Below are 26,045 nucleotides of genomic sequence, written 5' to 3' on the forward strand. Positions count from 1 at the left end.
TGGAACGAGCAGTACACGTGGGAGGTCTACGACCTGTGTACGGTCCTGACGGCCGCCGTCTTTCTCAACGACGGCGCCGCCAAAGACGTCTTCGCCGGGAAGGTCCGGCTGCGGCTATCCACGCTGGACGCGAACCGGGTCCACGTGGCCAGCTTCCCTCTGCTGACTGTGCTCCCCGGTGGGGCAAAGAGGTCGGGGGAGCTCCAGCTAGCGGTCCGGTTCACGTGCTTTTCCAGGCTGGCGCTGTGGCAGTCCTACATGGCGCCGGCGCTGCCACGTATGCACTACGTGCGGCCGCTGGCGGCGCCGCAGCAGGAGCTGCTCCGGCGCGCCGCCATGCGCGCGGCGGCGCTGCGGCTGGCCCGGTCCGAGCCGCCGCTGGCGGCTGACGTGGTGCGCCACGTGTTTGACGCTGATTCGCAGGCGTGGAGCTTGCGGCGGAGCAAGTCCAACTGGCTCCGCCTCGCCAGGTGTCTGGCCTACGTGGCGGCGGCGGCGCGGTGGGCCCACTCGGTTCGCACGTGGGAGAACCCCGTACGGACGGGGCTAGCGCACGTGCTGATGGCGGGGGCGGTTTTCTTCCCTGAGCTGATCCTCCCGGCGCTCTGCCTCGGGCTGTTCTTGTGTGTGGCGCGGGGATACGTGGCAAGAGGGCATTGGCTGGGAGGCGTGGACGCAGGGCTCTCGTGCGTGGACTCCGTAGGGGAGGACGAGCTGGAAGAGGAGATGGACGGGTTCCCAACCGGTCAACCCGAGGAGAAAGTCAAAGTCCGGTATGACCGTTTGAGGGTGCTGGCGGGTAGGGCCCAGGAGCTGATGGGTGACGTGGCGGGTTTAGGGGAAAGGGTCGAGGGTCTGCTGACGTGGCGGGACAAGAGGGCGACCGCGATCTTTGCTGTTGCGTGCTTGGTCGCCGGCGTGGTGTTGTATGTGGTTCCGTTACGGGTGGTGGCGCTGGCGGCCGGGTGCTACTGCCTGCGCCACCCGAGGTTCAGGCACGAGCTGCCGGCGGCGCCGATCAACTTCTTCAGACGGTTGCCGTCTCGGTCTGATCAGATGTTGTGATGGTTATGTAGCCATTGATGATGGTTATTAGTATGATTATGATTATTATTATTATTTGGTGAATAAAAAGAAGTTTGACAATTTTTATGGTGAATTGATTGATTGTCAATGTCTGGCATCAGTTATTGTTCAACAAATGAGCTTCAGAGATTCCAAACTTCCTAGAGAGAATTCGGCTCCTAGAAAGAGAAGGAAGCAAGGGAGAGAGGTCTTGAGTGACATATGTGATAGAGAGAGAGGTACAAAAACAAGGGGGATGGAGCTTAGGAAAGGTGCCAGGACCTCTAATCCCAGCCCTTGAAACAATAAACCCGCATCTAGACTAGGCTTCCCATCTCCGCCTTCTTCGTCCTGTTCTCTCGTCATCTGTCTCCCCATCTCTAAAACCTCCACATGGTAAATCTTTGTCATTGTCACGAAGAGGATAGACCAAAAGAAGAGGACTTCATCTACATGGCCATTATGGGAGAGGCAAAAGAGCATGGGTATTAGGAGACACTACTCCATGAAGCTTCCCTTTTGTGGGGAACTTCATCTTAGGTTGTTTTTTTGTATAACCTTATCATTGTATATGATTGAGGACTTGTTACCATAGGAGAGAAATAAAGAATGAGAAAGAAGGACAGTTTCTTCATATAATTTGTCTAGGAGTTAAGTTTTTCCTATTTTCATTTTTATAAGTAATTTGGGGTTATCCACTTTCTATGATTTGTATATGAGTTAAATTGTGTTCTATTGGCTCTTTCTATAAGTCATTGGGTGTGTCTTTTATTGGTTACTAGTTATGTTCTTTCTGATTGGTTGGATTTCATGGCTTGTTTGTTAATTTGGTGAGCTAATCAGTGTGTTGGGTCAAGCTAGGACATGATTGTGGGCTCATGTCTTATGCTGCTCCTTGACCTAGTTGATGGGCCAGGTCAAATAATGATACAATTGTATGCCCATGTTCTACGCCCTTCTATCGCTGTCAAATGAGCAAAACTCACCAGCCTTTAACACCCTCCTGCAAGCTCACCCTGGGAAAAGACGATATTGGACCTTAAAAACTGTTGGTATTCTCAACAATCAAATAAGTGACTTAGCCAAAGGATTTCAGCTGTGGAAAATACTTCGCACTCAGTTTTAGTGCCGTTTGTGGCAACTGTAGGCTGTTTTTTGGAACACTAAATGATGAGATTTCGACCATGGAACAACAGATAACTACCAGTTGATCATCCATCTACAATTGATGCAACCTTATCAACACTCCTATGAGGATTGATGCATACTGGAGTTTGTAAAATAATTTGTACCATTTGAGATATAAAAGGAGATGCTTGAATATCTGCCAATCATGCATGTTCATGTCTTGTTGACAGCAAAGGAACTTTCCAGTTTTGTCATGGTGGCAAATTACATGCCTCCTGCTATGTACATTGGTAATGTTTGGGCTCAATAGGTTGGGGGCCACTTTTTTGAGACTGAGATACATTACAAGGTGCGTGGGTAAGAATGCATAGGTTCATGTAAGTTTAGTTTAGAGGGAACATATTTTTCACGAGAAAGGAGCTATCACTCTCGAACTTTGGTAAGTTCTATTCAAATACATAATGAACAATGCCTACATTGCGAATGACGAATCCCAAATTGAGAGAGGTAATAAAATTTTTGATTTCATTTGAATCTGCACTCGTGATAAAAATGTGATCTTATGATGAAAAATGAGAGAAAACGAATTTGGTTTGAAAAAAAAGAGGCCACGATTTTTGATCCAGTAAAGCCTAATGAATACAAATGAGACTCAAACTATTTGAACCACTCTCTAGGATATTGTTTTAAAATACAAATGACATACATGAATACAAAATTTTGTATCATTAAACCTTGATATTGTTCCAGTCTTCCAGATAAAAAATCCAGATGACCACAAAAGGCTTTTGAAAACAACTAATTGATGGGTACCATTTTTGGGTTATAGCTATAGATTGAATAAGATGATTAATTCTATGTTGAAAGATTAAGAGTTTCAAAATAATCAAAACTTTATTATTGGATTAAGCCTTTAGATACAATATGAGCCTCATGTGTTTCAACCTGTAGAGACAGAGTACTTAACTTTATCTCATTCACAACTTATGACTTGTTGGGTTGCATGTCTTGATTGAATGGTTGGGAGACCACTTTTCATGCAGTGGAATATGAAATCAATCCATAATTAATCTCTACGACTTGGGAAACTTTACACACCTTGTGAGGAACTTGTTCCACCCTTAACTTGCTCCCTCGGACAGTGCTTTCATGCCATCCAGAAGCTTGGCCTTTAGTCATATCCATGGGATCAAGGGACTATTGGCTATCATATCCTCCAACTCTTCTTCAATATCTAGTAGATATTTAACAATTGTTTGCTTCAAATGGAAGGAGTGGAGTGTGGCAGGAAGAAAGCTATCCCCCTCGTGAAACGGATAAAACTCTGTCCATCTTCCTCCTGTCATTTCTATTTCTCTACAATAGTTTAGACAATTCAAATAGAAGTGAAAATCCATATAAACATACGTCTGGAACCATTTTACTCACACAGTATAGACTTAGTATAAATTATTATAATTTTAATATTTATATATATCATTCTATTATTACGAATTCAAATATTTGAAATTGCCTCGTGGACATTGTGAATGGGCCACTGAAATGGGCCTAACAAGCCAATCCACTTAAGACCCAAAATATATTTGTACATATTTTTTTCTAACAGAAAGTCGTTGTCTGCGACGTAAAACAAAATCTGTAATAATAGAATGATTATAAGGGTTAACACAAGTGAAAATCCGTATATAATGACATTTTGAAACGTTTCACTCACTTAATATAATTGTCCATAGATTAAGAAATTAATCTAACAATCTCCCACTTGGACAATATAAATATGTTCATGAAATATTTCATATCATCACTGTAGGAGCTTAAAATTTTGTTTTCATTACTAAGACATTTCAACTAATCTCGTCCATCACAAACTGGTATAGAACCAAGGGGCTTTTGTTACAATAATAGTAACTAAACCCAAACAATGATCACATACACCAATTAAATGAATGACATAGATCAAGTATGGATGTGTAGCATGGAAATTACACAACGTGTGATTCATACGTGTACATTTCCAACTTTGTCTTCCGAATTTGGAATGGAGATCAACTGAAGTTTGTTCAGACATGCTTAAATTTAGGATATTACTCATGCATGAAAAGAAACTCCATAATGTAAAATCCCACTGAATGAACATCAAAATACAAACTCCCACTGAATTACATATCCTCATAAGGTATTAAACCCATATGAGCAGTATGATCATGAAAGACCTTTGGCGGCAGTCTTTTTGTGAGTGGATTTGCTACCATGGAGTTTGTCCCAATATGCTCAATAGACAACTACCATGTCTGAACTTTTTCTTTCACAACTAGGAACTTGATATCAATGTGCTTTGATTTCGTTAAGCTCATGTTGTTATTGGCAAACATAACGGCTGATTGATTATCACAATAGAGCTTTAGCGGTCTTTCAATGCCATCAACGATTCTCAAGCTTGTGACAAAATTCTTCAACCAATTGCCTTGATTTGATGCTTCATAGCATGCTATATATTATGCTGCCATAGTAGAAGATGCTATCAATGCTTGCTTTGCACTTCTCCAAGATATAGCTCCTTCTGCTAACACAAAAATATAGCCTGAAGTAGACTTTCTGCTATCAACGCATCCAGAAAAATCAAAATCGGAATACCCAATGATCCCCAATTGATCTGATTTCTTGTCTGTGAGCATATGTCATTTTGTTCTCTGAAGGTATGGCATGACTCTCTTGGTTGCTTTCCAATGATCCATACCAGAATTACTTAATTATCGGCCAAGTATACCAACAATATGAGCAATATCTGGGCGTGTACAAACTTGTGCATACATAAGACTCCCCACAGCTGATGCATAAGGAATCTTTTGCATTTCCTGGCTTTCGAAATTGTTCTTTGGACACCGATCGAGACTGAACTCGTATCCTTTAGCAATAGGGGTGTCTAGAGGTTTACAGTCTTCCATGCCATATCGTTTAAGGATTTTTTCAATATATCCCATTTGAGACAAACCTAAGATATTTTGAGAACGATCACGATGTATCTGAATGCCCAATACATATGAGGCTTCACCGAGATCCTTCATCTCAAAATGACTCGACAGAAATTTCTTCGTGTGATGAAGTAGGTTTGTATCGTTTGTGGCAAGTAATATGCCATCAACATATAGGACAAGAAATATGTATTTACTCCCACTAAACTTATGGTACACACATTCATCTGCTAAATTTGCCTCAAAATCGAAAGAGACAATAATTCGATGAAATTTTTGATACCATTGACGAGAAGCTTGCTTTAGACAATAGATGGACTTCTTTAATTTTCAGACCATTGACTTTGGATCTTGGATCTCAAAGTTTTCTGGTTGAACCATATATATGGTCTCATTAATGTCTCCGTTAAGAAATGCAGTCTTGACATCCATCTGGTGTTGTTCAAGATTAAAATGTGCTTCAAGTGCCATTATAATTCTAAAGGAGTCTTTCGATGAAACTGGAGAGAAAGTCTCATTATAATCTATGCCTTCTCGTTGAGTAAAACCTTTTGCAACAAGACGAGCTTTATATCTTTCCATATTACCCTTTGAATCCCTTTTGGTTTTAAATATCCATTTGCAGCCAATGGGCTTCTCACCTTCGGGTAATGGGACAAGATCCCAAACGTCATTGTCAAACATAGATTTTATTTCTTCGTTCATAGCATCTATCCACCTTTGAGAGTTAAAATTCTGCATGACCTATTTTATATTAAGAGGATCATCTTCCATGATCTTAAAATCAGCCTCATGTTCCTAGAGAAAAACAATATAGTCATCTGGAATTACAGATTTTCTTTCTCTAGTGGATCTTCTTAAGGGCACTTGTATTTGAGGTTGTGATGTTTGTTTAACTAGAATAGAGGAGCATGAAGCATTATCTTGAATTAGTGGTGCCTTTGTTGGTGGGCCAAGTGTGATTAATTCATCTTCTTGGTCATCAACAATAACTACAAGGACATTCTCTAATTCTTTCGTAAAGACAATGTCATGAACTTTATCTCCCCTACAAACTCAACATTCTCAAAGAAATGAGCATTTCCCCTCTCAAAAATGGATTTAGTAGTGGGGTCATAAAATATAAAACCTCTAGACATTTCATAATATCCAACAAAATAGCAAGTGATAGTTCTGGAGTCAAGCTTCCGTTCATTAGGCAATAAGGGTCGTGCTTCTGCTTGACAACCCCAAATGTGTAAATGTTTCAAACTTGGTTTGTGAGTCGTCCAAAGCTCATATGGATTTTTCTTAGTTGCCTTTGTTGGAATTTGATTAATTAAATAGGCAACCGTCTTGAGTGCTTCGCCCTAGAGGTTCATTGGAAGAGGTGATTCTACAAGCATACTTCTAACCATATCTTGGAGTGTTTTATTTCGCCTCTCGGCAACACCATTCATGTGGGATGAACCTGGCATGGTGTATTGAGGAACAATACCACATTCTGATAGATATTTAGGAAAAGGGCCTGGACATTGTTCACCTGAACCATCATATTGGCCATAGAATTCTCCTCCACGATCGGATTTTATGGTCTTAATCCACTTGTTTAGCTGATTTTCAACTTCAGCTTTATATTTCTAAAACATCTCCAGAGATTCTGATTTCTCATGAATGAGATATAGGTGGCCATATCGAGAATAATCATTTGTAAAAGTAATAAAGTAGCATTGACCACTTCTAGTTGCTTTATGAAATGGTCCACATATATCTGTATGAATCAATTCTAAGACATCTGAAGCTTGAATGGTCCCTTTTCCCTTAGGTTTTGTTTGTTTTCCGTTAATACACTAGATGCAAGTGTGGATATTCTTATCATCAAAGGGATCCAGAATACAATCTGACACAAGGCGATCGATTCTCTGATGAGAGATATGCCCAAGTCTTTTGTGCCATAATGAAATGGAATTCTTATTCGTTGACTTCCTCTTGGCCCCTTTTGCACTAGTATGAAAAATTGCATTGGATGGGACATCCACATCAAGTATACAAAGGTTGCTATCACTTAATAAAGAGCGAGTGTCGATTAGACTTGATTCATAAAAGAAACTAACTTTACTATTTCCGAATAGACAAGTATAACTGAATTTGTCCAAAACAGACACAAAAATTAAATTATATCTAAAAGACGGTACAATAAAAGTCTCTATCAAGTCTAAACAACATCCAGACTTTAAGTGCAACCTAAACGTCCCTATTGCCACCACTTGTGATGAATTGCCATTCCCGGTGTAAATGAAGTTTTCAGCGGCACTCGGTGTCCGCCAATAGAGGCAACCCTACATAGACACGCTAACATGAATAGTAGCCCCAGAGTCGAGCCACCACGTGTCTAAGGGCACAGAGGCAAGATTAACTTCTGAACAAATTAGAGAGATCAGATTACCTTTCTTTTCTCGCCAAGCATGAAACTTAGGGCAATTCTTTTTAAGATGCCCACTCTTTCTGCATTGGAAACAAGTCACAACTTTGTCATACTTTTGGTGCTTCTTATGATGTGGCCTACTTTCAGCTTGCTTTGGTTTTGGCCGCTTCTTGATTTGTCAAATTGGCGCTTTTATGACGCTCAGTAATTAGTTGTTGATGTTCTTGAGCACTGAGTGAAATAAAATCATTGAGACTCATCTTTTCACGCTGAACCTTGTATGCCAATTTGAATTTCCTATATGGTGCAGGAAGTGAATATAGCACAAAATGCATGAGCATCTTTTCAGATACATCCATGCCCAATTGTTCGATTTTAGTTGCTATAGCGGACATTTCCAAAACATGTTCTCTAATGTGACCCTTTTCATGAAATTTCATGGAAATCAACTTGTGTAGTAGTTCATGAATTTTAGATTCTTCATGAGTTGCAAAATTCTGTTCAATTTCTGCCATAAATTATGTTGTTGTGATATCTTCTCGAGTAAGATCTGCCTGATAAGATTCAAGCACAACACGTTGCATCGTCATCAAACTTAACCGATTTGATCTTTCCCATGCCTTTAGGTTTTCTTCATTTGCTTTGTCTGGTTTTTAAGATCTCATGGCATAATCAAGATTTGAGTATGCGAGGGCAAGCACTACATCTTTCTTCCATGTCTGAAAGTTATTGGGATTCAAGATGGGAATTTTATGCCCTTGTACAATGATGTACTCGTGTGCAGTCGCTGTAAAATAGGACAAATAGCTCACATAAGGAAATGAATTGAAAATAAAGTACAAACCCATTACAAGACATCAGGCGCAACATTAATGTATCAACTTTGGACAATAACATTAACTTCAATTGACATCTTGTTGTGAATAATAACATAGACAAAAAATTCCCGTTAACTAGTAAGCCTGTCTTTGGACCGACTAACCAATCACAAGAAAATTAACTGAATATTTGTCTCATGTCATTTATCACAAGCGTACAAAGTCTCGTCCAGTATTTGTTGTCCTTTGGGCCTGTTAGTACCAACATTTGACATGTGCACACTACATCCAACATATAGAGTTAATGATTTCCACAAAAGAGCCCACTTTGGCAGGATATTGTTTCCGTCAAAAACTCATTACACTGGACAATGTACTAAATTTGCATGTACTTGACTGATGTTATGAATACGTTTAATTGTCCATAACGGTGGGTATTCTCAAGTCAAAATACCAAACATAATCTGCCAATTTTGCATTCAACAAATATAAATCAATATGTTCAGGACCTTCTTCGGCCAGCTAGTGGTGAGAATCCATTAAACTTGGTTTAATCGGCCTTTAAATGACTGATTTGCAACTTAAACGTTGATATTTCTATCTCTGAGAGCCCTAAAATGGACTAGCTTTGCCTTGGTATGGCTACTTTAGTGGCCCATAAAGGTCTTACAAGGGCATAGGGCAGTCTAAAATGGGCCATCTATATCATATCTAAAGGGCCCCAAGGCAGCCCAAAATGGGCCGCCTATTATGAGTCCTACGGGGATTGGGCCGCCCATTAAAAAAAAGGTCACTCAAGACCCTGGGCAGCCCAAAAATGGACCACCCATTAGGGGTCCCTGGGGGCCCCGAGGCGGCCCAAACTGGGCCGCCCTTTAAGGGACTCTCGGGGGGCCCTGGGCAGCCCAAAATGGGCTGCCCATTATGGGTCCCCGTGGGACCCCATTAAGGGACCCTCGAGGGCCTGGCAGCCCGAAATGGGCTGCCCATTATGGGTCCCCGTGGGGCCCCATGGGCGGCCCAAAATGCGCCGCCCTTTAAAGGTTCTACGGGGCCCCAGGGCAGCCCGAAATGGGCCGCCTATTAGGGCTCCCACAGGGTCCCTGGGTTGCCCGAAATGGGTCTCCCATTAAGGATCCCGTGGGGCCCTAGGCGGCCCAATATGAGCCACCCATTTAGGGTCCCGCGGGGCCCTTAACGGCCCCGCCTTGAGGCAGTGAGTGACCGCCTCGAGAGTGGTCACCCCTTCAAGGCGATGACTACCTCACGATGGTCAACCGCCTCAAGGCAGCCTTGAAGCCCCTTGAGGCGGTTAGCCACCTCTCTTTCAGGCTATTTTCTTTTTTTTTCTCTCGACATTCCCTGCTCAAGAAGAAAAAAAATCTAATCCATCAACAACATGGATTTTTTGTCATTCTAAAGGTGAAATTAATGTCCAACGATGTAAAAAAAACTCAATCATGTATTCCACATGACAACAATAAAATAAATATCAAATCTTAATGTACGATAAACGAGTTTTGCATGAATATGAACATGCAAAAATCAAATCTGAATGTACGATAATGAAAATTATTCATCCCTTTAGAACACATACAAGTTGGCTCTGATACCAAATGTTACATCTGCAGGAGTCTTGCATCAATTCTCAAGGATGATGAAGATCGTACATGAATGTAAATCAATGTAAAACATACCTCGATCCATCACGTCTTCTCTTAGTTGAATCGAACAATCTTTAGGGGAGGCCTTTTGGATCAATACCGGATGACTTCCTGAAGTCTCTCTGAGTAATGGGATGCTCAGGAGAAAAGTCAATTGCTTTATGAACCAAGGACCTGGCCCCTATTTATAGGAAGAGGAGATACTTAAGCCTCTTTAGCTTATCTTAATTAATCCCATCATTATAATTAAGACAGGCTTACCCTCTACACAATTTATAACCATACTTATTGTTATAAGTGTCTTAATCCCATCATTAAGTGAATCACATATAAATTAGGAATTGTAACTGATAGCTTAAAAATATGCGATTATATACATACATATATATAATTGTCCGTAGATTAAGAAATTAATCTAACAAGACAGAGAGAGAAGCAGAGAGAGAGAGAGACAAAGAAAGAAAAAGAGAGAGAGAGAGACAAAGAAAGAAAAAGAGAGAGAGAGAGAGAGAGAGAGAGAGAGAGAGAGTAGACGAAGCCAGAGTGAACACTAGGAACAAGGGGAATGCAAGAGATGAAGAAATGAATACCTGCTGGAAGAGCGTAAATAATGAAGACGAGATGGGATGTTTGGAAATAGAGAGAAAGAGTATCGTGGGAAGGAGAAAGAATAGGAGGTACTAGGGTGCCCAAAAAGGAAGCCAAAGCTATCCATACGAATAAACAAATATACAGACATTGACATGCTTTTAATGTTTGATATATGAGGGGGAGAGAGGGAGAGCTACTGTCAAGGATCCAATCAATAATTCATCTTTCCCTCAAAATCGAAATTGTCCATGAGCTGGAAAAGAAAGTAGGTGCATACTTCTTTGTATGTACCTAGAAATGAACCTATTCCCTTCATTTTCTTTCCATTCACTCAATAGTCATGTATCAGCTTTATCTTTGAATTGAGCCGGTTCTTTCTGTGTAGCTAGGACAAGACTGGTAAATGAGACAAGAAATCTGAAAAATATAATTATTCTAATTTTATGGCTATCTCTTCTTGTTTTCAATATTTAATAATTTTATATCCATACTTTTTTTTAGGTACATAGCTTGGAGACAAATGTGATCACAGTTAATAGATTACAGAGTTAAAAACTTGGACAACAGAGTTAATAAATTCATGAAATTTGAATTACAAAATCATCCATGTGGATCGTATTTATCTACAGTTCAAATCTGATGTTAATCCTTGTTGCTAAACTTAATCAGAAATACAATTCAGAGTCTTGTATTTTCTTCATCATATGATATTTAAATAAAAATCCAAAGTATTGACCAAATTATTATCTGAATGATGACTATGTAAATTGTACGATCGAATGAATTGACCTAAACAGTTTACAACTCATGGGGAACATGTATGCCTTCGTGTCTTGAGAATTTTATCTCTAATTGGTTGTACATCCATGTTATCTGTACAACTAATTTTTTACAAATTGCATACTTATGAAGTTACCGAATGATAATTTAAAATTTCATATTCATTTAAAATCCTGATTTATGATGGAAGAAGCATTGGATCTAGACACATGATTAACATGTTCAATAATAATCAAATTTCAGTGACTATAAGTTAACTATGGCATTTGAGACTTTATACATGAATGAAATCCATAAAAAAACAAGTATTTTATCAAATGTATTATCCATCCAATTTTACAAGAGAAATTATAATAAAAATTTCACAATGAATCCAATTCAAATTGGCCCAACCAAGTAGTTCCAGCTATCCTACACTCTTTCTCCCAATCTACCATAACGAATAAAGTTTATTTTTCCTCAATTTTTATTTCAAAATCTCAAGTATCAAATGAATTTTCTCAATTTCTATGGTTTAACAGTTATTTTAAGCTATATGAGTTAACACATCCAAACATACTTCCAAATACCGATCTCAAATGTCATCTCTATCAAATACACTCTCTTCCCATGAAAATTTTAATCATTAGCTTATATTTAATGGACTTAGTCTTGAAGGACATTATTTTAACCTTACTTTATTCTCATCTCAACTCCCAATTCTCATGTTTGAACATATTTAATCTCTACAAATACATCTCGATTCAAATTATTCCTAGTTTTATATCTCTCAATTATGTTTTATCTTATTGAATATGCAATAGAATAAAAAATGAGAGAAGTACATCTTAAGTATGTACATCCTTCAGTCCTAACATTTGTTATTTTTCTCTGAATACTCAAGTCATGTTTGGTAGTTCACCTCTTCCATTTTGTCACTGTATTCCTTGGAAAATTGGTTATGTCTCAAAGTATTCATTGTTTCATGTTGACCAAGATGTTTAAGTACCAACCTTTGTTATCATAAACATCATGTAGTAACTAGCCAAATTTAGAATTAATCCAAAATCTCAAGGATTACATTAACCATTAAAGCTTAAAAAAGGATCACCACAATTTGCCTCTATTAATGATGATTTCTGAACCAAAACTAAAATATTATATACTATCTAAGATAACTCCATGAGATTTATTTTCATTGAAGAATTCCATGTTTATATTTGAGGAATTGATTATTGATACTTGGTCACTAATAGTTACCGTTCTTGAGGAGGGCTGAATCAGATGGAAATCTTCTTATGAATTCATCAAATGAAAATTTCTATTAATGGCAGTGATTAACGGCCTATGAGCACCTGACCAAGTTTTATGGTCAATCCAGATATACTGATGTGCTTTTAATTTATCATTTCTTTCATGCCACAATAAAATTTGTGGAGTAAAATATTTATAGATCTGTTCAGGAATCATTTTTATACTTTTAGGGGATCCATAATTTGTTTCTGTAAGTTTGCTTCATTTTTTAATTAATTGTTTATAATGTAACACTTTATCCATTTTAGTCAAAAGTGATAACATTTGTATCCTTCTAGTGAACATTAGACTATTCTGAAGAAACTGAGCTCAGATCATCATCAGGTAAATTTTATCTTATTTAACTTTGGCATTATTCGTCATGTTCATGTGCACTATTGAAGTCTTTAAGAGACTTGTACTGACATATGAATTGGAAGCAAACTATATTGCAATAAAAATTCTGGCGTTCAAAAATGTAATTTTTATTCAGCTCCTCTTTATGTATTATTTCAGATCAAAATGGTATCCAAACTTTTTTTTTGGAACTTCATCTATCGACATGGTGTGATGAAATTCTTTGCTCAACGTGATGCTTTTGATGTATATATATATATATAAATTTATCGAAGTTCATACAAAAAGAGAACCAGGATAAACAAAACCTCCAGGAGGGATTTGACTTTCTCAACTACTCAAAAAAGATCTAAAACTGGTATACAAAATAAAGTGGTTGGCATTTCCCCAAACCCATTTATAAGATAAAAAAATCATAAAATTGTATTCACTACCTAATATATTATGTTTTCATATTCCTAGAAATGCACCAGATGTTGATATTATGTGATACTTCAAAGTATAATTGGTTGCATTACCTTGTAGCCTAATGTCTAGCAGGCACATGAAACAGGCCAAAAGGTATTAAATTTAAATTTAATAAAATTTTATCAACTAGGAGATATGATGCAAGCTATGAGAATCTACGTCAATATTTGTTACCAACTAGTCCAATAGTTTTTTTAAAAAAAATGGTTATGAAATACAAAACAAACAAGAAAATAAAAATATTTAACATGCATCATTCTAGAAGTTCATATTTTAGATTGAAATAATTTTACTTAGTATATTTTCTCAATGATATAAAATATACTAGAAATACACCAGATGTTGATATCATGTGATAATTTAAAGTATAACAGATTGCATGATCTTATAGAGTATTACCTAGCAGGCCAATAAAACGGGCCAAAATGTATTGAATTAAAATTCCATAAAATTTGATAAACTAGGAGATATAATGTATTATATGGGAATCCATGTTAGTATTTTTTTACCAAGTAGCCCAATAGTTTCTTCATAATGGTTATGAAACTAAAAAATCAAGAAACTGAAAATATTCAATGTGCACCATTCTAAGAATTCATATTTTAGATTGAATAGACATGGTTGTTCGATTCCTTTTGTGCAAATTTGCACGAATTTTTCGTTCTGTTCGGTTTTACGAACAGAACAATATCAAATTCAAACAGATCATCACACAGACCCGTGTGCGGTTCTATTGTTCACTTTTTGCAAATTTTGTTCGAATCTGCGAATTTTGTTCGAATGTGTGAATTTTGTTTTTTTGCGCAAAAAAAGTACAGAACAAGGAACAAGGCCCTGTGTGGTTCTTTTGTGCAATTTTTTTGTTCGTTTCAAACAAACAGAAAAGAACAAACATATCTAGATTGAAATAATTGTATTTATTATTTTTTATCAATGATATAGAATGTATTCTCTCCATTGTTTTAACTTCCTACGAAAAGATGTTAAAATTATGGATCTTACAAATATTTTTATAAGGTAACCTAAAATGTAATAAATTTTAGAATTTTGGATTGAACTTCAATGTCTAAATATTTCCCGACATGAGTTTTATTCTTGGAGAATTTACTTTGACTTTCTTACAGTCTAAAAATTTAAAGTTTAAAATTATATCAATTAAATATTTAAAAATCTAAATGAAGCCAACATACGTTTAGAGTTTATTTCCACAAGATTTGACCAATTTTTGAACTTTGACCCAAACCCATTTTTTGTATTATATTATTCTTCAAAAATAAGCTAAATTACCATTCATCCATCTTCCTTGGGATAGTATGATGGCTATTGAATCTACAATGATTTTCCACAATATGATGGGGAAAGTAGATATGCATTTAGGAATAAAATGAATTGAATAGTTTTTTCAATTTTAGGATCTCAGATTGTTAACAGATCCATTTAGTATAAGAAGAAAATAATTTAAATCAGAATAATATATTGAACATGTTGTCTACACAAATATCATGTTTTAATATAAAATAGCATGTCCTTAAATAAATGGATCTGACAAGATAAATAAATCACTTTAAAATGGTATTAAATGATAGTACTGTAGAAGTGGATAAACATCCCTTAAACAAAAAAGTAATTAGATGATTGGTTCAGGTGGAGATAAAAAATTAATGAATTTTAAATTTTGGTTGTGTCCATTTTGTTGAAAGATAGAAAAGATAAAAATGTCCATGAGTTTCTTCATGCTTCCAACAATGAAAAAAATTATTATTAGGTTTTGAGATAATTAAGTGTTAAAAATTTAAAGAAGAAATTAATTATTAAAATAAAAAATTAATTAAAGAAAATATTCCCATTTTATTTTGATCTATACTCATGTTCCTAATTTTTCATGGATCACGTTACAACTTCCTTGAATATAAAATATAATGTAAGGAAAAAATATTTGAATCTACAATATGTTTATGAAATTTTATTTATTTTCCTATTTTATATTCTAGTTCCCTTTTATTTTAATTTTCCCCATATCAGATTGGTATTCAGTTACTGTGCCCTTGTCAAGGATTTTCCAGATCCAAACATGACACAAATGATGATGTAACCATGATGTGATAATGATGAAACCAACATGAAAATGTCACCATCTAAAATCATCATGTCACTCATGTCATGCCTTCATACAAGTGAAAAAAATCATCACATTATTTTGTACTTACATAAGACATCACATCATGTCATCGTGACATCATGAGAGGATATCGAATGTTGTTGTAGAGGGGATCTATATATACATCCATCTATCTTTCTATGTGCATACCTACATATACAGAGATATATGTATCTCTATACATATCCATACATCCATCTGTCTCTCTATCTATCTTTTTTTTCAAAGACCAGTTTCATTTATTTTGGCAATGTGTTAAGACCGTTGGGAGAGCCACAATAGTACTCTCTAGAGATATAGGTTTCTGAAACAAAAATCTTGATCCTATTGTTCAATGCATTTATGGATAATTTGGTCTTGGAGTTTGGATGCATATGTTTGTTTTGTCTTCTATGTGTTCCACTCCAATACATAAGCGTACAGATTGAGAGAGTCATGTTGTATATAAATGTCAGAGAGTATTGAGCCTTGATTGTGAATTAGCTTTCAGATTCCTGTTGGCTTTGTCCTGTGAAAACTTCTTATCATGATTGAAAGGAACTCAATCTAATCGCTTGGATATAAGGATAAGCCATATCTAAATGCAGAAAAAAATGCAGGAGTTTTAATTAAAGAAACATTCCCTAGTGTTTGTGTTTACTATATGAATAACAAAACTGCACTAATTTTGGACTTTTAGAACTAGGATTGGAGAATCTCTTTATTAATAAGAAATGTGTTAAATTTTTTACCTAAGCCTATCGCCAGGAGATAACATTTTGAAAGGGGATGATATTGTGGCCAATGAACGTTAGTGACTAATTGTTGTGGGGGAAAGGGAGGGGAGGAATGATAAAAACTTATTTACACTAAACCATGAAAGCAGTGGAAATAATAGACTCATGTACTCATAAAAGTTTTCCTAACTTTACAAGATAAGGACAAGGGAGAAGTCTTGTTGAATGTAATAGATTGCATAGAATACGTGCACCCAAATTTGTTTCAAATGTCTGATGGTTCTGATGATTGACTTTTCCTGTTTTATAGATGCCAGTTTCTTTGTTTTTGTGCTGGAAATGTGGACTTGCCATTGTGCATTCCTCTTAAAGCTGCTGGCTTTTCCATATTCATTTTTGGATTCTTTTCTGAGTTCATACATCTGATTTCATTATTTTTTTTATTTTCTCTCATCACGCTGTTTTTTGTTTTAGCTATATCCATTCCTTTCTTTTACATTGTATCTATTGGTTTTTTTAGAAGCTTTTATCGGTAAAAATTTGAGGAAATTATATATCCGTGCTGTCCTGTTTGATACAGATTGAAGCACATACCTGTTTCTAACGTATTTTCCGCTTGACTTGATTTCCTTCATAATCGCTATTAATATTGTAACTTGCAATGGCAAATTTATGTATTTTGAATATTTGTTTTCATTTAAATGATTATATATGTATGTTGTTTATTCTTAAAATGACTTATCATATTTTTGAATTTAAGTTATGATTTTCATTGATTTTATGGTATATTAAAAGAGTCTTCTGACATAAACCTCATAAATAAAAATAATTTTTAGGTCAGAATTATATTTTTTGGATTTAAACACTCAGAAAATATAGATCAGAAAATATTATGATATTTTCTGATTATTCTGGTGTTTTTGGAAATTTCTGATGCTCAAATAATAAAGAAAACATATTTACAAATCAGAATAAATCTTTCTTTAAATATTTGATATTCTTATTTGAATTACTATTCTCCACCAAGTGTCCAATATGATTCATTCATATTGGAACCAATGATTGGTGTCCGCCAATTATTAGATGCTTCCTATTATCAGGACACAGTCCTAAATACTATTTTATGTTGTCATTTCTTACCTAAAAATGATGCAACTGAATGAAAAACAATAACACATTTTTTGCATTAAATGCACCAAATTTGCATAGATACGCAGATTAATGTGGCATCACATTATTGGACAAAACAAAAAAGGTGTACTTAATGTGTCAAGATGCATTTGGGTTTAATGCATGGAAAATCAGGCAATCTTTAGTGACTTTTTGCATAAATCAAAGGACCGTGTCAGCAGTGTAACGAGGATTATTATTAAATACAGATTACAATGTGGAATAGTTTGAAAATCTATTTATTCAATGACATGCTAGTGCTTCGTAATGAGGAGAGAGAAAATTCAATGTCTATGATTTCTCCACTTCAAATTGAGATATCTAACAAACAACAAGGAGTTTCATGCTGAAATTTTAAGAGTAGTTTAATCTGCAACTCTATCTATTATTACTTGAAAATTATGGAAGGAAACATCATAAATGGAGAAAACCTTACAAAATTAGCATGAAAGTGACAAAGAAGTGACTTTCAACTGAAAGAAACTAAACATGATATAGAGAGATCCACCAAAGAAAACTTCTGCATTAATTCAGAAGAAGTATAACATCTTTACCAAATAAATAAAATGAAATCTGAGGGAATGGAAATGAAAATGATGCCGGACGTCGTCTAGGATGTCGTCTGGTCAGTACCGAATTGATGCTCGGGTACCTAGATAGTGGTGTCGAACTTTGTCAATGACGTCGTCTGACAGATAAACCCTAACGGGTATGTAACTATGATGAAATGATGGGCCTATGTCGTACTTGCAGGCCGACTTAAGGGAGAATGCCGAACTATGTGTTCCGAAGGGGTAACCGGGTGACGGCGACGGTGGCCTCTCAAACCTTGTCGGAGGGACCCGTACCAATAAGAGTCAATCTGTAGGGCTCACACGTAACGGATGGGCTCGACCCGTACTGATAAGACGCTCAATTTCTCATTGTTTTCTCTCACTTATCTCTCACCTATCTAGCCTGAGTGCGGTGGAGACAGATCAAAAATATACTACAAGGAATAATATAATGAACAGGCGGGAGGATGACATACCTCGTCAATGGGCAACTCGTCGTGCAGAATCTTGGTCGATGCCGAGGACCGGGACAGGAGGCTGAGGCAGAGGTGTGCCGAGAGATAGCTCGACAGCAGGCAACAGCTCGATGCTGGAGCAGTAGGTGGGATCCGAGGGCGAAGAAGAAGGCAAGTGTAAGTCGATAGCAGAGACGTCGATCGAAGGCGTAATGACCAACGGGACCGGCCATGACTCAATAAACCGCTGCTTGACAGTAGGCGGCCGTCAGCTCTGGGAGGATCCGGGCAGTCTCGACAAGCACCCAGGTCGGATTGGAGATCCGTCAATAGCGCGCAGCCTAACGGTGGTCCCCGGGCGGTCTTTCTTCGTTCGAGGGATTTGAAGTCTTGACTGTGGACAACAATCCTCCGCGACGATTAGCTGAATGGATAGGCACCGCAAACTGATCCTGCTGAGGGACACCGGCGTGCAATGACGGGGAGGTTGGTAGTCGATTCAGGGCGCACGCTGAGCTCCACCGTTGAGTAACGGGTGGTCGTAGGCTGACACAGGCAGCTGGTGACCGGGCCAAGCCAATTCACACTCGTCCACATATGTGCAAATAGCCCACAATGAGATTGCACCGCCCGAAGGTTACAACCAGTCATTCAAAATGTGTTTTAGATCCATTTTTTGTTTTCAGAGTGAAGGATTGAAAGGGAGATGATCTGATCAAGACTTATGAAGAGAATGCACCGCTCTGTTTATTGGGCATGAGACAACAAGGTTAATCTGATATTGATTCCTTTAAATTGTTCAGTATTCATCCTATTTGAAGGTTATCCTCTTTGCAGACGGCATTAATTTCACCATCTTGTGCACCACCACAGACTTAGCTGAAGGTCCCAATTTTTGTCACCACCAGCAACAATTAAATTTCATCACTTGATGAAATTTAATGTGTATCCACACCATTGATGTGTATCCACACATCAATGGTCCCATATTGTCATTTTTTTCTTTCTGAATAGCATGATTAGACACGGCACCTGCTAGCAGACTACTTTCTTTAAATATATTATGTTGAGTGAGAGGAAAATAAGACAATTTTAAGCTGATGAAGGTGTAATTTCCATACTCACATGATTAGGTCAACACTTCCTCTATCTTTACAACCATATGTCTATCTTTCCATTTCATTTTCAAGTGACGAATTTCATTCATATGTAATGGGTCACATTTCTATAGCACCCGATTAATTCCCTTTGGATACATAATGTTTACATTAGAGTTTGTTTTCTAATGTTGTATCCATTGATAAAACGTCTTGGTTTAGTTAATAATTGCATATTGTACCTACTTTAAATTATGATCTACCTTTGCATATTACGATACATATAATGGGCATTGACTTGGTCTAGTTGTGCCAAACAATCTTGAGAGTGCATGGTCGTTCATCTTCCTCTTTTTTTACCTTTTTTTGAAAACAATAAAATTTTCTCAAGTAAGTAGCTTGAATCGAAAGTGAGCTCATAAACATGTCAGTCAGAAGAAAGATTACAAGGAAAATACATTCAGATCTGTGTGTTTATAAATATGTTACATGGATTGAAATTTACAGGCCTCATTGTGTAAGATTCACAATAAGAGATGTTTTAAGTTAATTTGATGTATTATGACAATATCTGGATCTATCCCCCTAAGAGAAAAAAACCATCAAAGGGGATGCAAATTGGCTATTAGAACTCTAAATCAAGACAGAATATGAACATGGTAAAAAAACAAAATTTCCTTCCATATGCAATTTCTATAGTTTTCACCTGTACTTTGATCTAAGATAAACCTCTACTTACAAAATTTAGCATAAATGGGACCTAATTTCGAATTTACATTTGCACTTGTTTCTTTTGCTTCTTCCTCTCTTTATAGACCATATATTGATCGTACTATTTCTCTCTATCTCTGCTACCAGCATCCCTCGTTGTCTCTCTCCAGCGTGAAGCAAATGTAAAAGTGAAATGAAAATTAGATTTAGATGATGAATTTATATAAATAGTGAAATAGTTATATCCAATTATATTCTGAATTGGTAGGTTACAAAAAGAATAAGACTTCAAAACTTATATGCTTGGATCTGTGTTTCATGTCTTGATTTCCTCGAGAGCCTTCAAAGGCTTCTTGAGATTTGCCTTGTCTAAATTTTTTCCCTCTTATTCATTTATTCTGTATATTTATTTTTGATAAAGAGTCTTGTGTAATTTTTTCATTTATCTCCGGTAGTGTCTTTTTTTATTGGATGTTTCTACGTATTGTTTAATAATTAGTAGCATGACCTGATTGGCGGTTCTTGTCAATCTGAGACACAATGTTGAGCTTATGTGTTAGATTCATGCATGATTGATGATCCAAGACAATATTTGCACAACATAAAATATACAAATTGAGTCAAAACTGTACAATCAAGACCAAAACCTTTGGATGCTTGAATTAACTTACGTGGAATTCAATATGTTATTATTTTTTTACTTGATTAAGTCATCTGGATTTGCACAATGCTCAAACTCAAGATGTGTCCACACATCAGATCTCCTAATCTTCTACTCAATCAGCACGGCCATTGATTTGGGAGAACTTTCTTGCCATTCTTTTTATACCAAAGAGTAGGGCTCTCATGGAAAGAGAGATTAAAAAAGAGGGCTTACAAAGTGAGACTTTCATGGGTGTTTCTCAAACAATATATACAATAAGTATATCCTCGAATTTGTATTAAACTTTTCTTTGTGTCCCTCAAACCCTATGAACTAGAACATTTAATTACTCCATAAGCCTAGTAAGTATTCATTCATCAACCTAATTAATTAAATATTTCTACCATATAGAGACTCAATAATCATGGATACAATTAACCAATTGATAGGTTGAATGGTTTGAACTTTAACCAATCTTTAGTTGGCAGCCAAGGCTTTGTACTAACAAGGAGCTCCCACAAAATATCCAAGTTGTCTCATTACAAATGGTTAGAAGATCAACCATCCTCATCATATAAGCATGAGAAGATAATTCTACTTTATCCAGATATTCTGACGTCCTTCTAATATATCCTATGAAGTAGAATTTCTGGAATAAATATTTCAGAATAACTGATCATCTTATTGTGATCACTTTATAACATAGTAATCATTAGATGTATATATTTGGAATTCTCAAGTATTATTGAACAATAATGAATATAATTTATTTCAATGTGCTTAAACGAGACACACGAAAGTGATAGTCTTATAGAACAAATAATGTTATCATGTGATGGCCCAATAGAACATATAATTGTACCATTTGTGAGTTTTATCGATATGCCAAAACTAAATAACAATATTCATTATTTATCTGAATTTAAATGCATTCAATGTTGATAAATGTGGTTATATGCATTAGAAGAGAGCCATTATAACCATATTGTATTGAGCAAAAAGAAATTCAGAATGAAGGTTGCTTATCATTTAGGGTTCCAAATAAAGAAGTAAAAAACAAAAGCTTTATGAGTATATGTGATACAAAAAATTAGATCAATAAAAATATACATTTATACTTATTTTTTACTCATTATTTTTAGAGTTTCACTTGTATTATTCACCATTTAAGGATAAAAGGAGAAATCTATGATCTATTCGAATGCATTTTATTTATTGTTTTGACTAACCCCACTTGACCCCTTACAATCAGTGGATTTTTCACATCTTCTTGGAGTTTTATTTGAAATACAAAGCCCATGTAATTAGAATGGTGAATTTGGGATATAAATAGGAGGAAAGGATAAACCGAAGTCATCTTCTAAATAATAAGAAGATACCCAATACACAAAAATCTCACTCTAGAAGCCCATTCAAACCTCTTTAAGAACCGGATACAATGGAGGCAAGAATTGCAGAACTAACTCACAATTGCAAATTTGAAAGGATGATTTTCAAATCCAATGAGGGAACAGGGATCCAGGAGGTAATGAAGTAATTCTGGTATTCCAAACTCTTGCAATAAAATCCAATGTCTGGGATAGGTAGGGCACTTCTATTTTATCCCCTCTCCCTTCTCTTCATATCTCATCTTGGATTTCTGCTTCCAACTTGTTGTTGGAGGCTAGTGCATCATATTTATTTGATCCATTCATGTTCTAAAAGAGTGTGGGAGAGAAATTTCAAGGTTGAATAAGATTCTTGTAGAGAAAAAAGACCATTTGGCCCTTGAGGGAAGTGACGACAAGGTTTGTGTGATCTCCTGAATCATTGGTTTGAATTTTCTCACCCTTTCTCTACTTAAACACTCCAATGGATATCCTAGACTTCAATCATTCCAACACATCAAACAGCTTTTTTCCTTCACTACCGATTGGTGCCCAATTCTTCTGCCTGATCGCATGCTGCTGCCTCCAAATGGTGTTGTCCTAAGGGTGGCCAAAGGTTCTCTTTAACTTTAATCTCAATTTTATTTATTACCCTAAAAGGTCTAAAAAAAATCTTTAAAATCACATTACATCATTAGAACTTATCTAAAACAAAAAAATATTTATTTCATTTATTTAAAATATTTTTTACTATTTTCCCTTGATTTTATTTCATTGATTTCGTTCATAATACAGAAAAATAGAAAATCACCTAAAAAAATATTTTAAACTACATTTAAATTTTCAATTTACTCTCTAGTTATATGCTTATTTTTTATTCAACCCTTATTTACCCTAGGAAAATTTTATAAATATCATAACATAAATCAGAGGCTTAGAACAATTTATATAACCCATATTATGGTTTATGAACCGGTGTCATTGCATGGGAGTAGGTGTCATTGAGTTAGTAATTTATACATTTGTTTGTTCATTATTAGATCTGTTTTTTGAACAATGCATCAAAGGAGGATTTCATAGGTTTATTTTTTTGCTGAATCTTTTGATTATTTGATCATGAGCTCAAATTTTTATTCAACAAATGTTGATTTTGATATAATCGTATATTATTTTTTTTCCAATGATCCAAAATATGACTCTTATTATTCTTATGAAAATCCTTATTATGAAAGAATGTATATTTTTAGGAAAAATTTTCAGGACCAAACCTATTCTAATCTTCATATGAAGAAGTATTTTGTACCATTTGCTTTAGATGTGGCCTTGGTAATGGAGAATGCAAGGATATGGAGCTAAATATCGTGCATGTAAGCCAAGTTCAAGGAGCATAATGGGAAATCGAGGAAGCAAAAACTTCAATCGTGAATCTAGGGATCCATTTCAGCAGAGATCAATGCATTACCTCCACCTCAATATCAATCACAATTTCCGGCATGTGGTTTTAACATAATGCAGATGATGAAGATGATGATGATGGAGCCGAATGCAAATATGCTAGATAGGATAGAAAATATTGGAAGGGATCAACAGGAACTTAGGAACTCTCATATCAACCTCATGGAAGATGAACAAAGCAACATGGGTGACAATCAAGGTTGATCGTCAACTCATAATTTTTGTCACTCTTATCATGCCTTATCATTTCTTAAATATTCCATTTTATTTCTGGAGATTTTCTGGATACTTCTAATAGCTGGAGAAGTGGACAGATTCAATGTAATCTTCCAGGGACAAAAATGATAGTAGAATCAGTTCCTCATAAGGAGATGTGATGATTTTATGTTTATGCTCTAAATCCCATTCAATTTCTATGAATTCTGCTACATAATGAAACTTTGGAAAATCAATAAATTACATAGAATCTACCAGTATATATCATGATATTTTTATACCATAGAAAGGAATATTTTTTCGTTAACTTTGTATAACCCATATCCCAGTTCATGAAGAGTCAGTTTTTATTTTAAAGCTTCTTTTTTCTGTAATATTCAAGTGGATTGTATAAATTTATTTATACAGATGAGGTATAGAATCCTAGAAGTAAACAAATATAACCATATCTTTGAAATTTAAATAAAAAATATTTAGGAAAAATCATAAGATTCTTAATTTATCTCTCCTGTAGTCTAGATTATATACTTCTGACTTTAATAAACTTTCATTGTATTTATAATGTATTTAACAGTTGACCTTTTTTTCCTAAATAAAAATTCGGTGAAATAGATTCTTTTAGAATCAACTTTGAACCATCTGCCTCAGGTTTTAACAATACAAACAATTCCACTACATCAGGACCCTTTTCACACTGCAAAATATCCATAAACTTAGGTTCAGCTAGCACTAAAAAGGCTACTCCTAGTAGAAGTGGTATAACTATTCCTAGTATTTCCGCTGGAACAAATGTACATTTTTTAATTTCTACTCACTCATGATCAGACTTCGTCAACCCAATCATGATACTTGACTCATGGTCTTGCCTGGCCAACCCAATCATGATAGTTGACTCATGGTCTGGCCTGGCCAACCCAATCATGATATTGAAGAATGGACTTTTTCTCGAAAACTCAATAGCCATGTTACGTAAGATTGAATGGATCAAACAGGAGAATTGCGAGGTGAAACAAATGTGAAGATTAGGTATGTTTTACTACACCAGGATCAACTCTAATTTCTTATTAAAGAGTAAAAAGAGGTTTTCAATGAGGAAATGTCACTATTTTTTTCTAATTTTTCAAAAGCTGATATACACTTGAGGCTTACGCTAAATTCCTTTCAATTTTTATTTGAATTTTTCGTTTATTATTAAGTACAAATCAAATGTTAAATTATCATAATTCTATATTTGATGCATTTTGAACATATAATTTTAAACATATCGCCAATTTTTTCCATTTTTCTTTATCATCAAACGATTCTTACCCATATGAATCAGCGTCTTTTAATTTTAAACTGATATATAGAATTCAAACTCATTAGTATAGGCACAATAAAACATAAATTATGGCTTCAGAATTCATCAAATTGATTGGAATATAAATGATTTTTACTCGCATGGGACTGTCATACAATTTACTTTCCATGGTATTTACTCAAATGTTTAAATGATGAAAATATTATGCAACTCTTTCAAATAACTACAAAACCATTGAATAAAAGAACATTTTTCATATCAGGAAATTTTTGTCATACAATTTCAAGTTGTGTGAAACCTCCCTGACCCAATTGGCTCATTAATGTTAGTTTATTTCTATTTGGGACCTCATTATACCACCGAGCGAAAAAAGTATGGGTGAATACCTTGTAAGTTTTTTAGAATTTCCTTCTGAATACATTTCATCTTTTTCCTTAGTAGGTCACATGTCATGTAGAAAGTCATAAATTAAATAAATAATTTTTAACTTTGTGATAGAACGACATATTTTACATATAAAAATTATTTAACAAAATTTAAACTATTCTTTATCATGTAGAAATTACATTTGGTTCCCCAGGGATGAGTTTTGTTCTCCCAACAAATGTCATGTCCTCATTTTTTAAAAACTTTATAAAATATTTTGGGATATATAAGGTGTTTACAAAATAGTTTTATTATTTT

The 26,045-nt window shown here is 35.6% G+C and overlaps 1 pseudogene; it reads left to right on the forward strand.

Moving 5' to 3' along the window:
- The window catches only part of LOC144701869 (multiple C2 domain and transmembrane region protein 14 pseudogene), a 2,832-nt pseudogene extending 1,767 nt beyond the window's left edge, over positions 1–1,065 (forward strand).
- Positions 1,066–26,045: the final 24,980 nt, after the last annotated feature.

The sequence above is a fragment of the Wolffia australiana genome, chromosome 4 (genome assembly GCF_029677425.1).
Source record: "Wolffia australiana isolate 7733 chromosome 4, ASM2967742v1".
NCBI lineage: Eukaryota > Viridiplantae > Streptophyta > Magnoliopsida > Alismatales > Araceae > Wolffia > Wolffia australiana.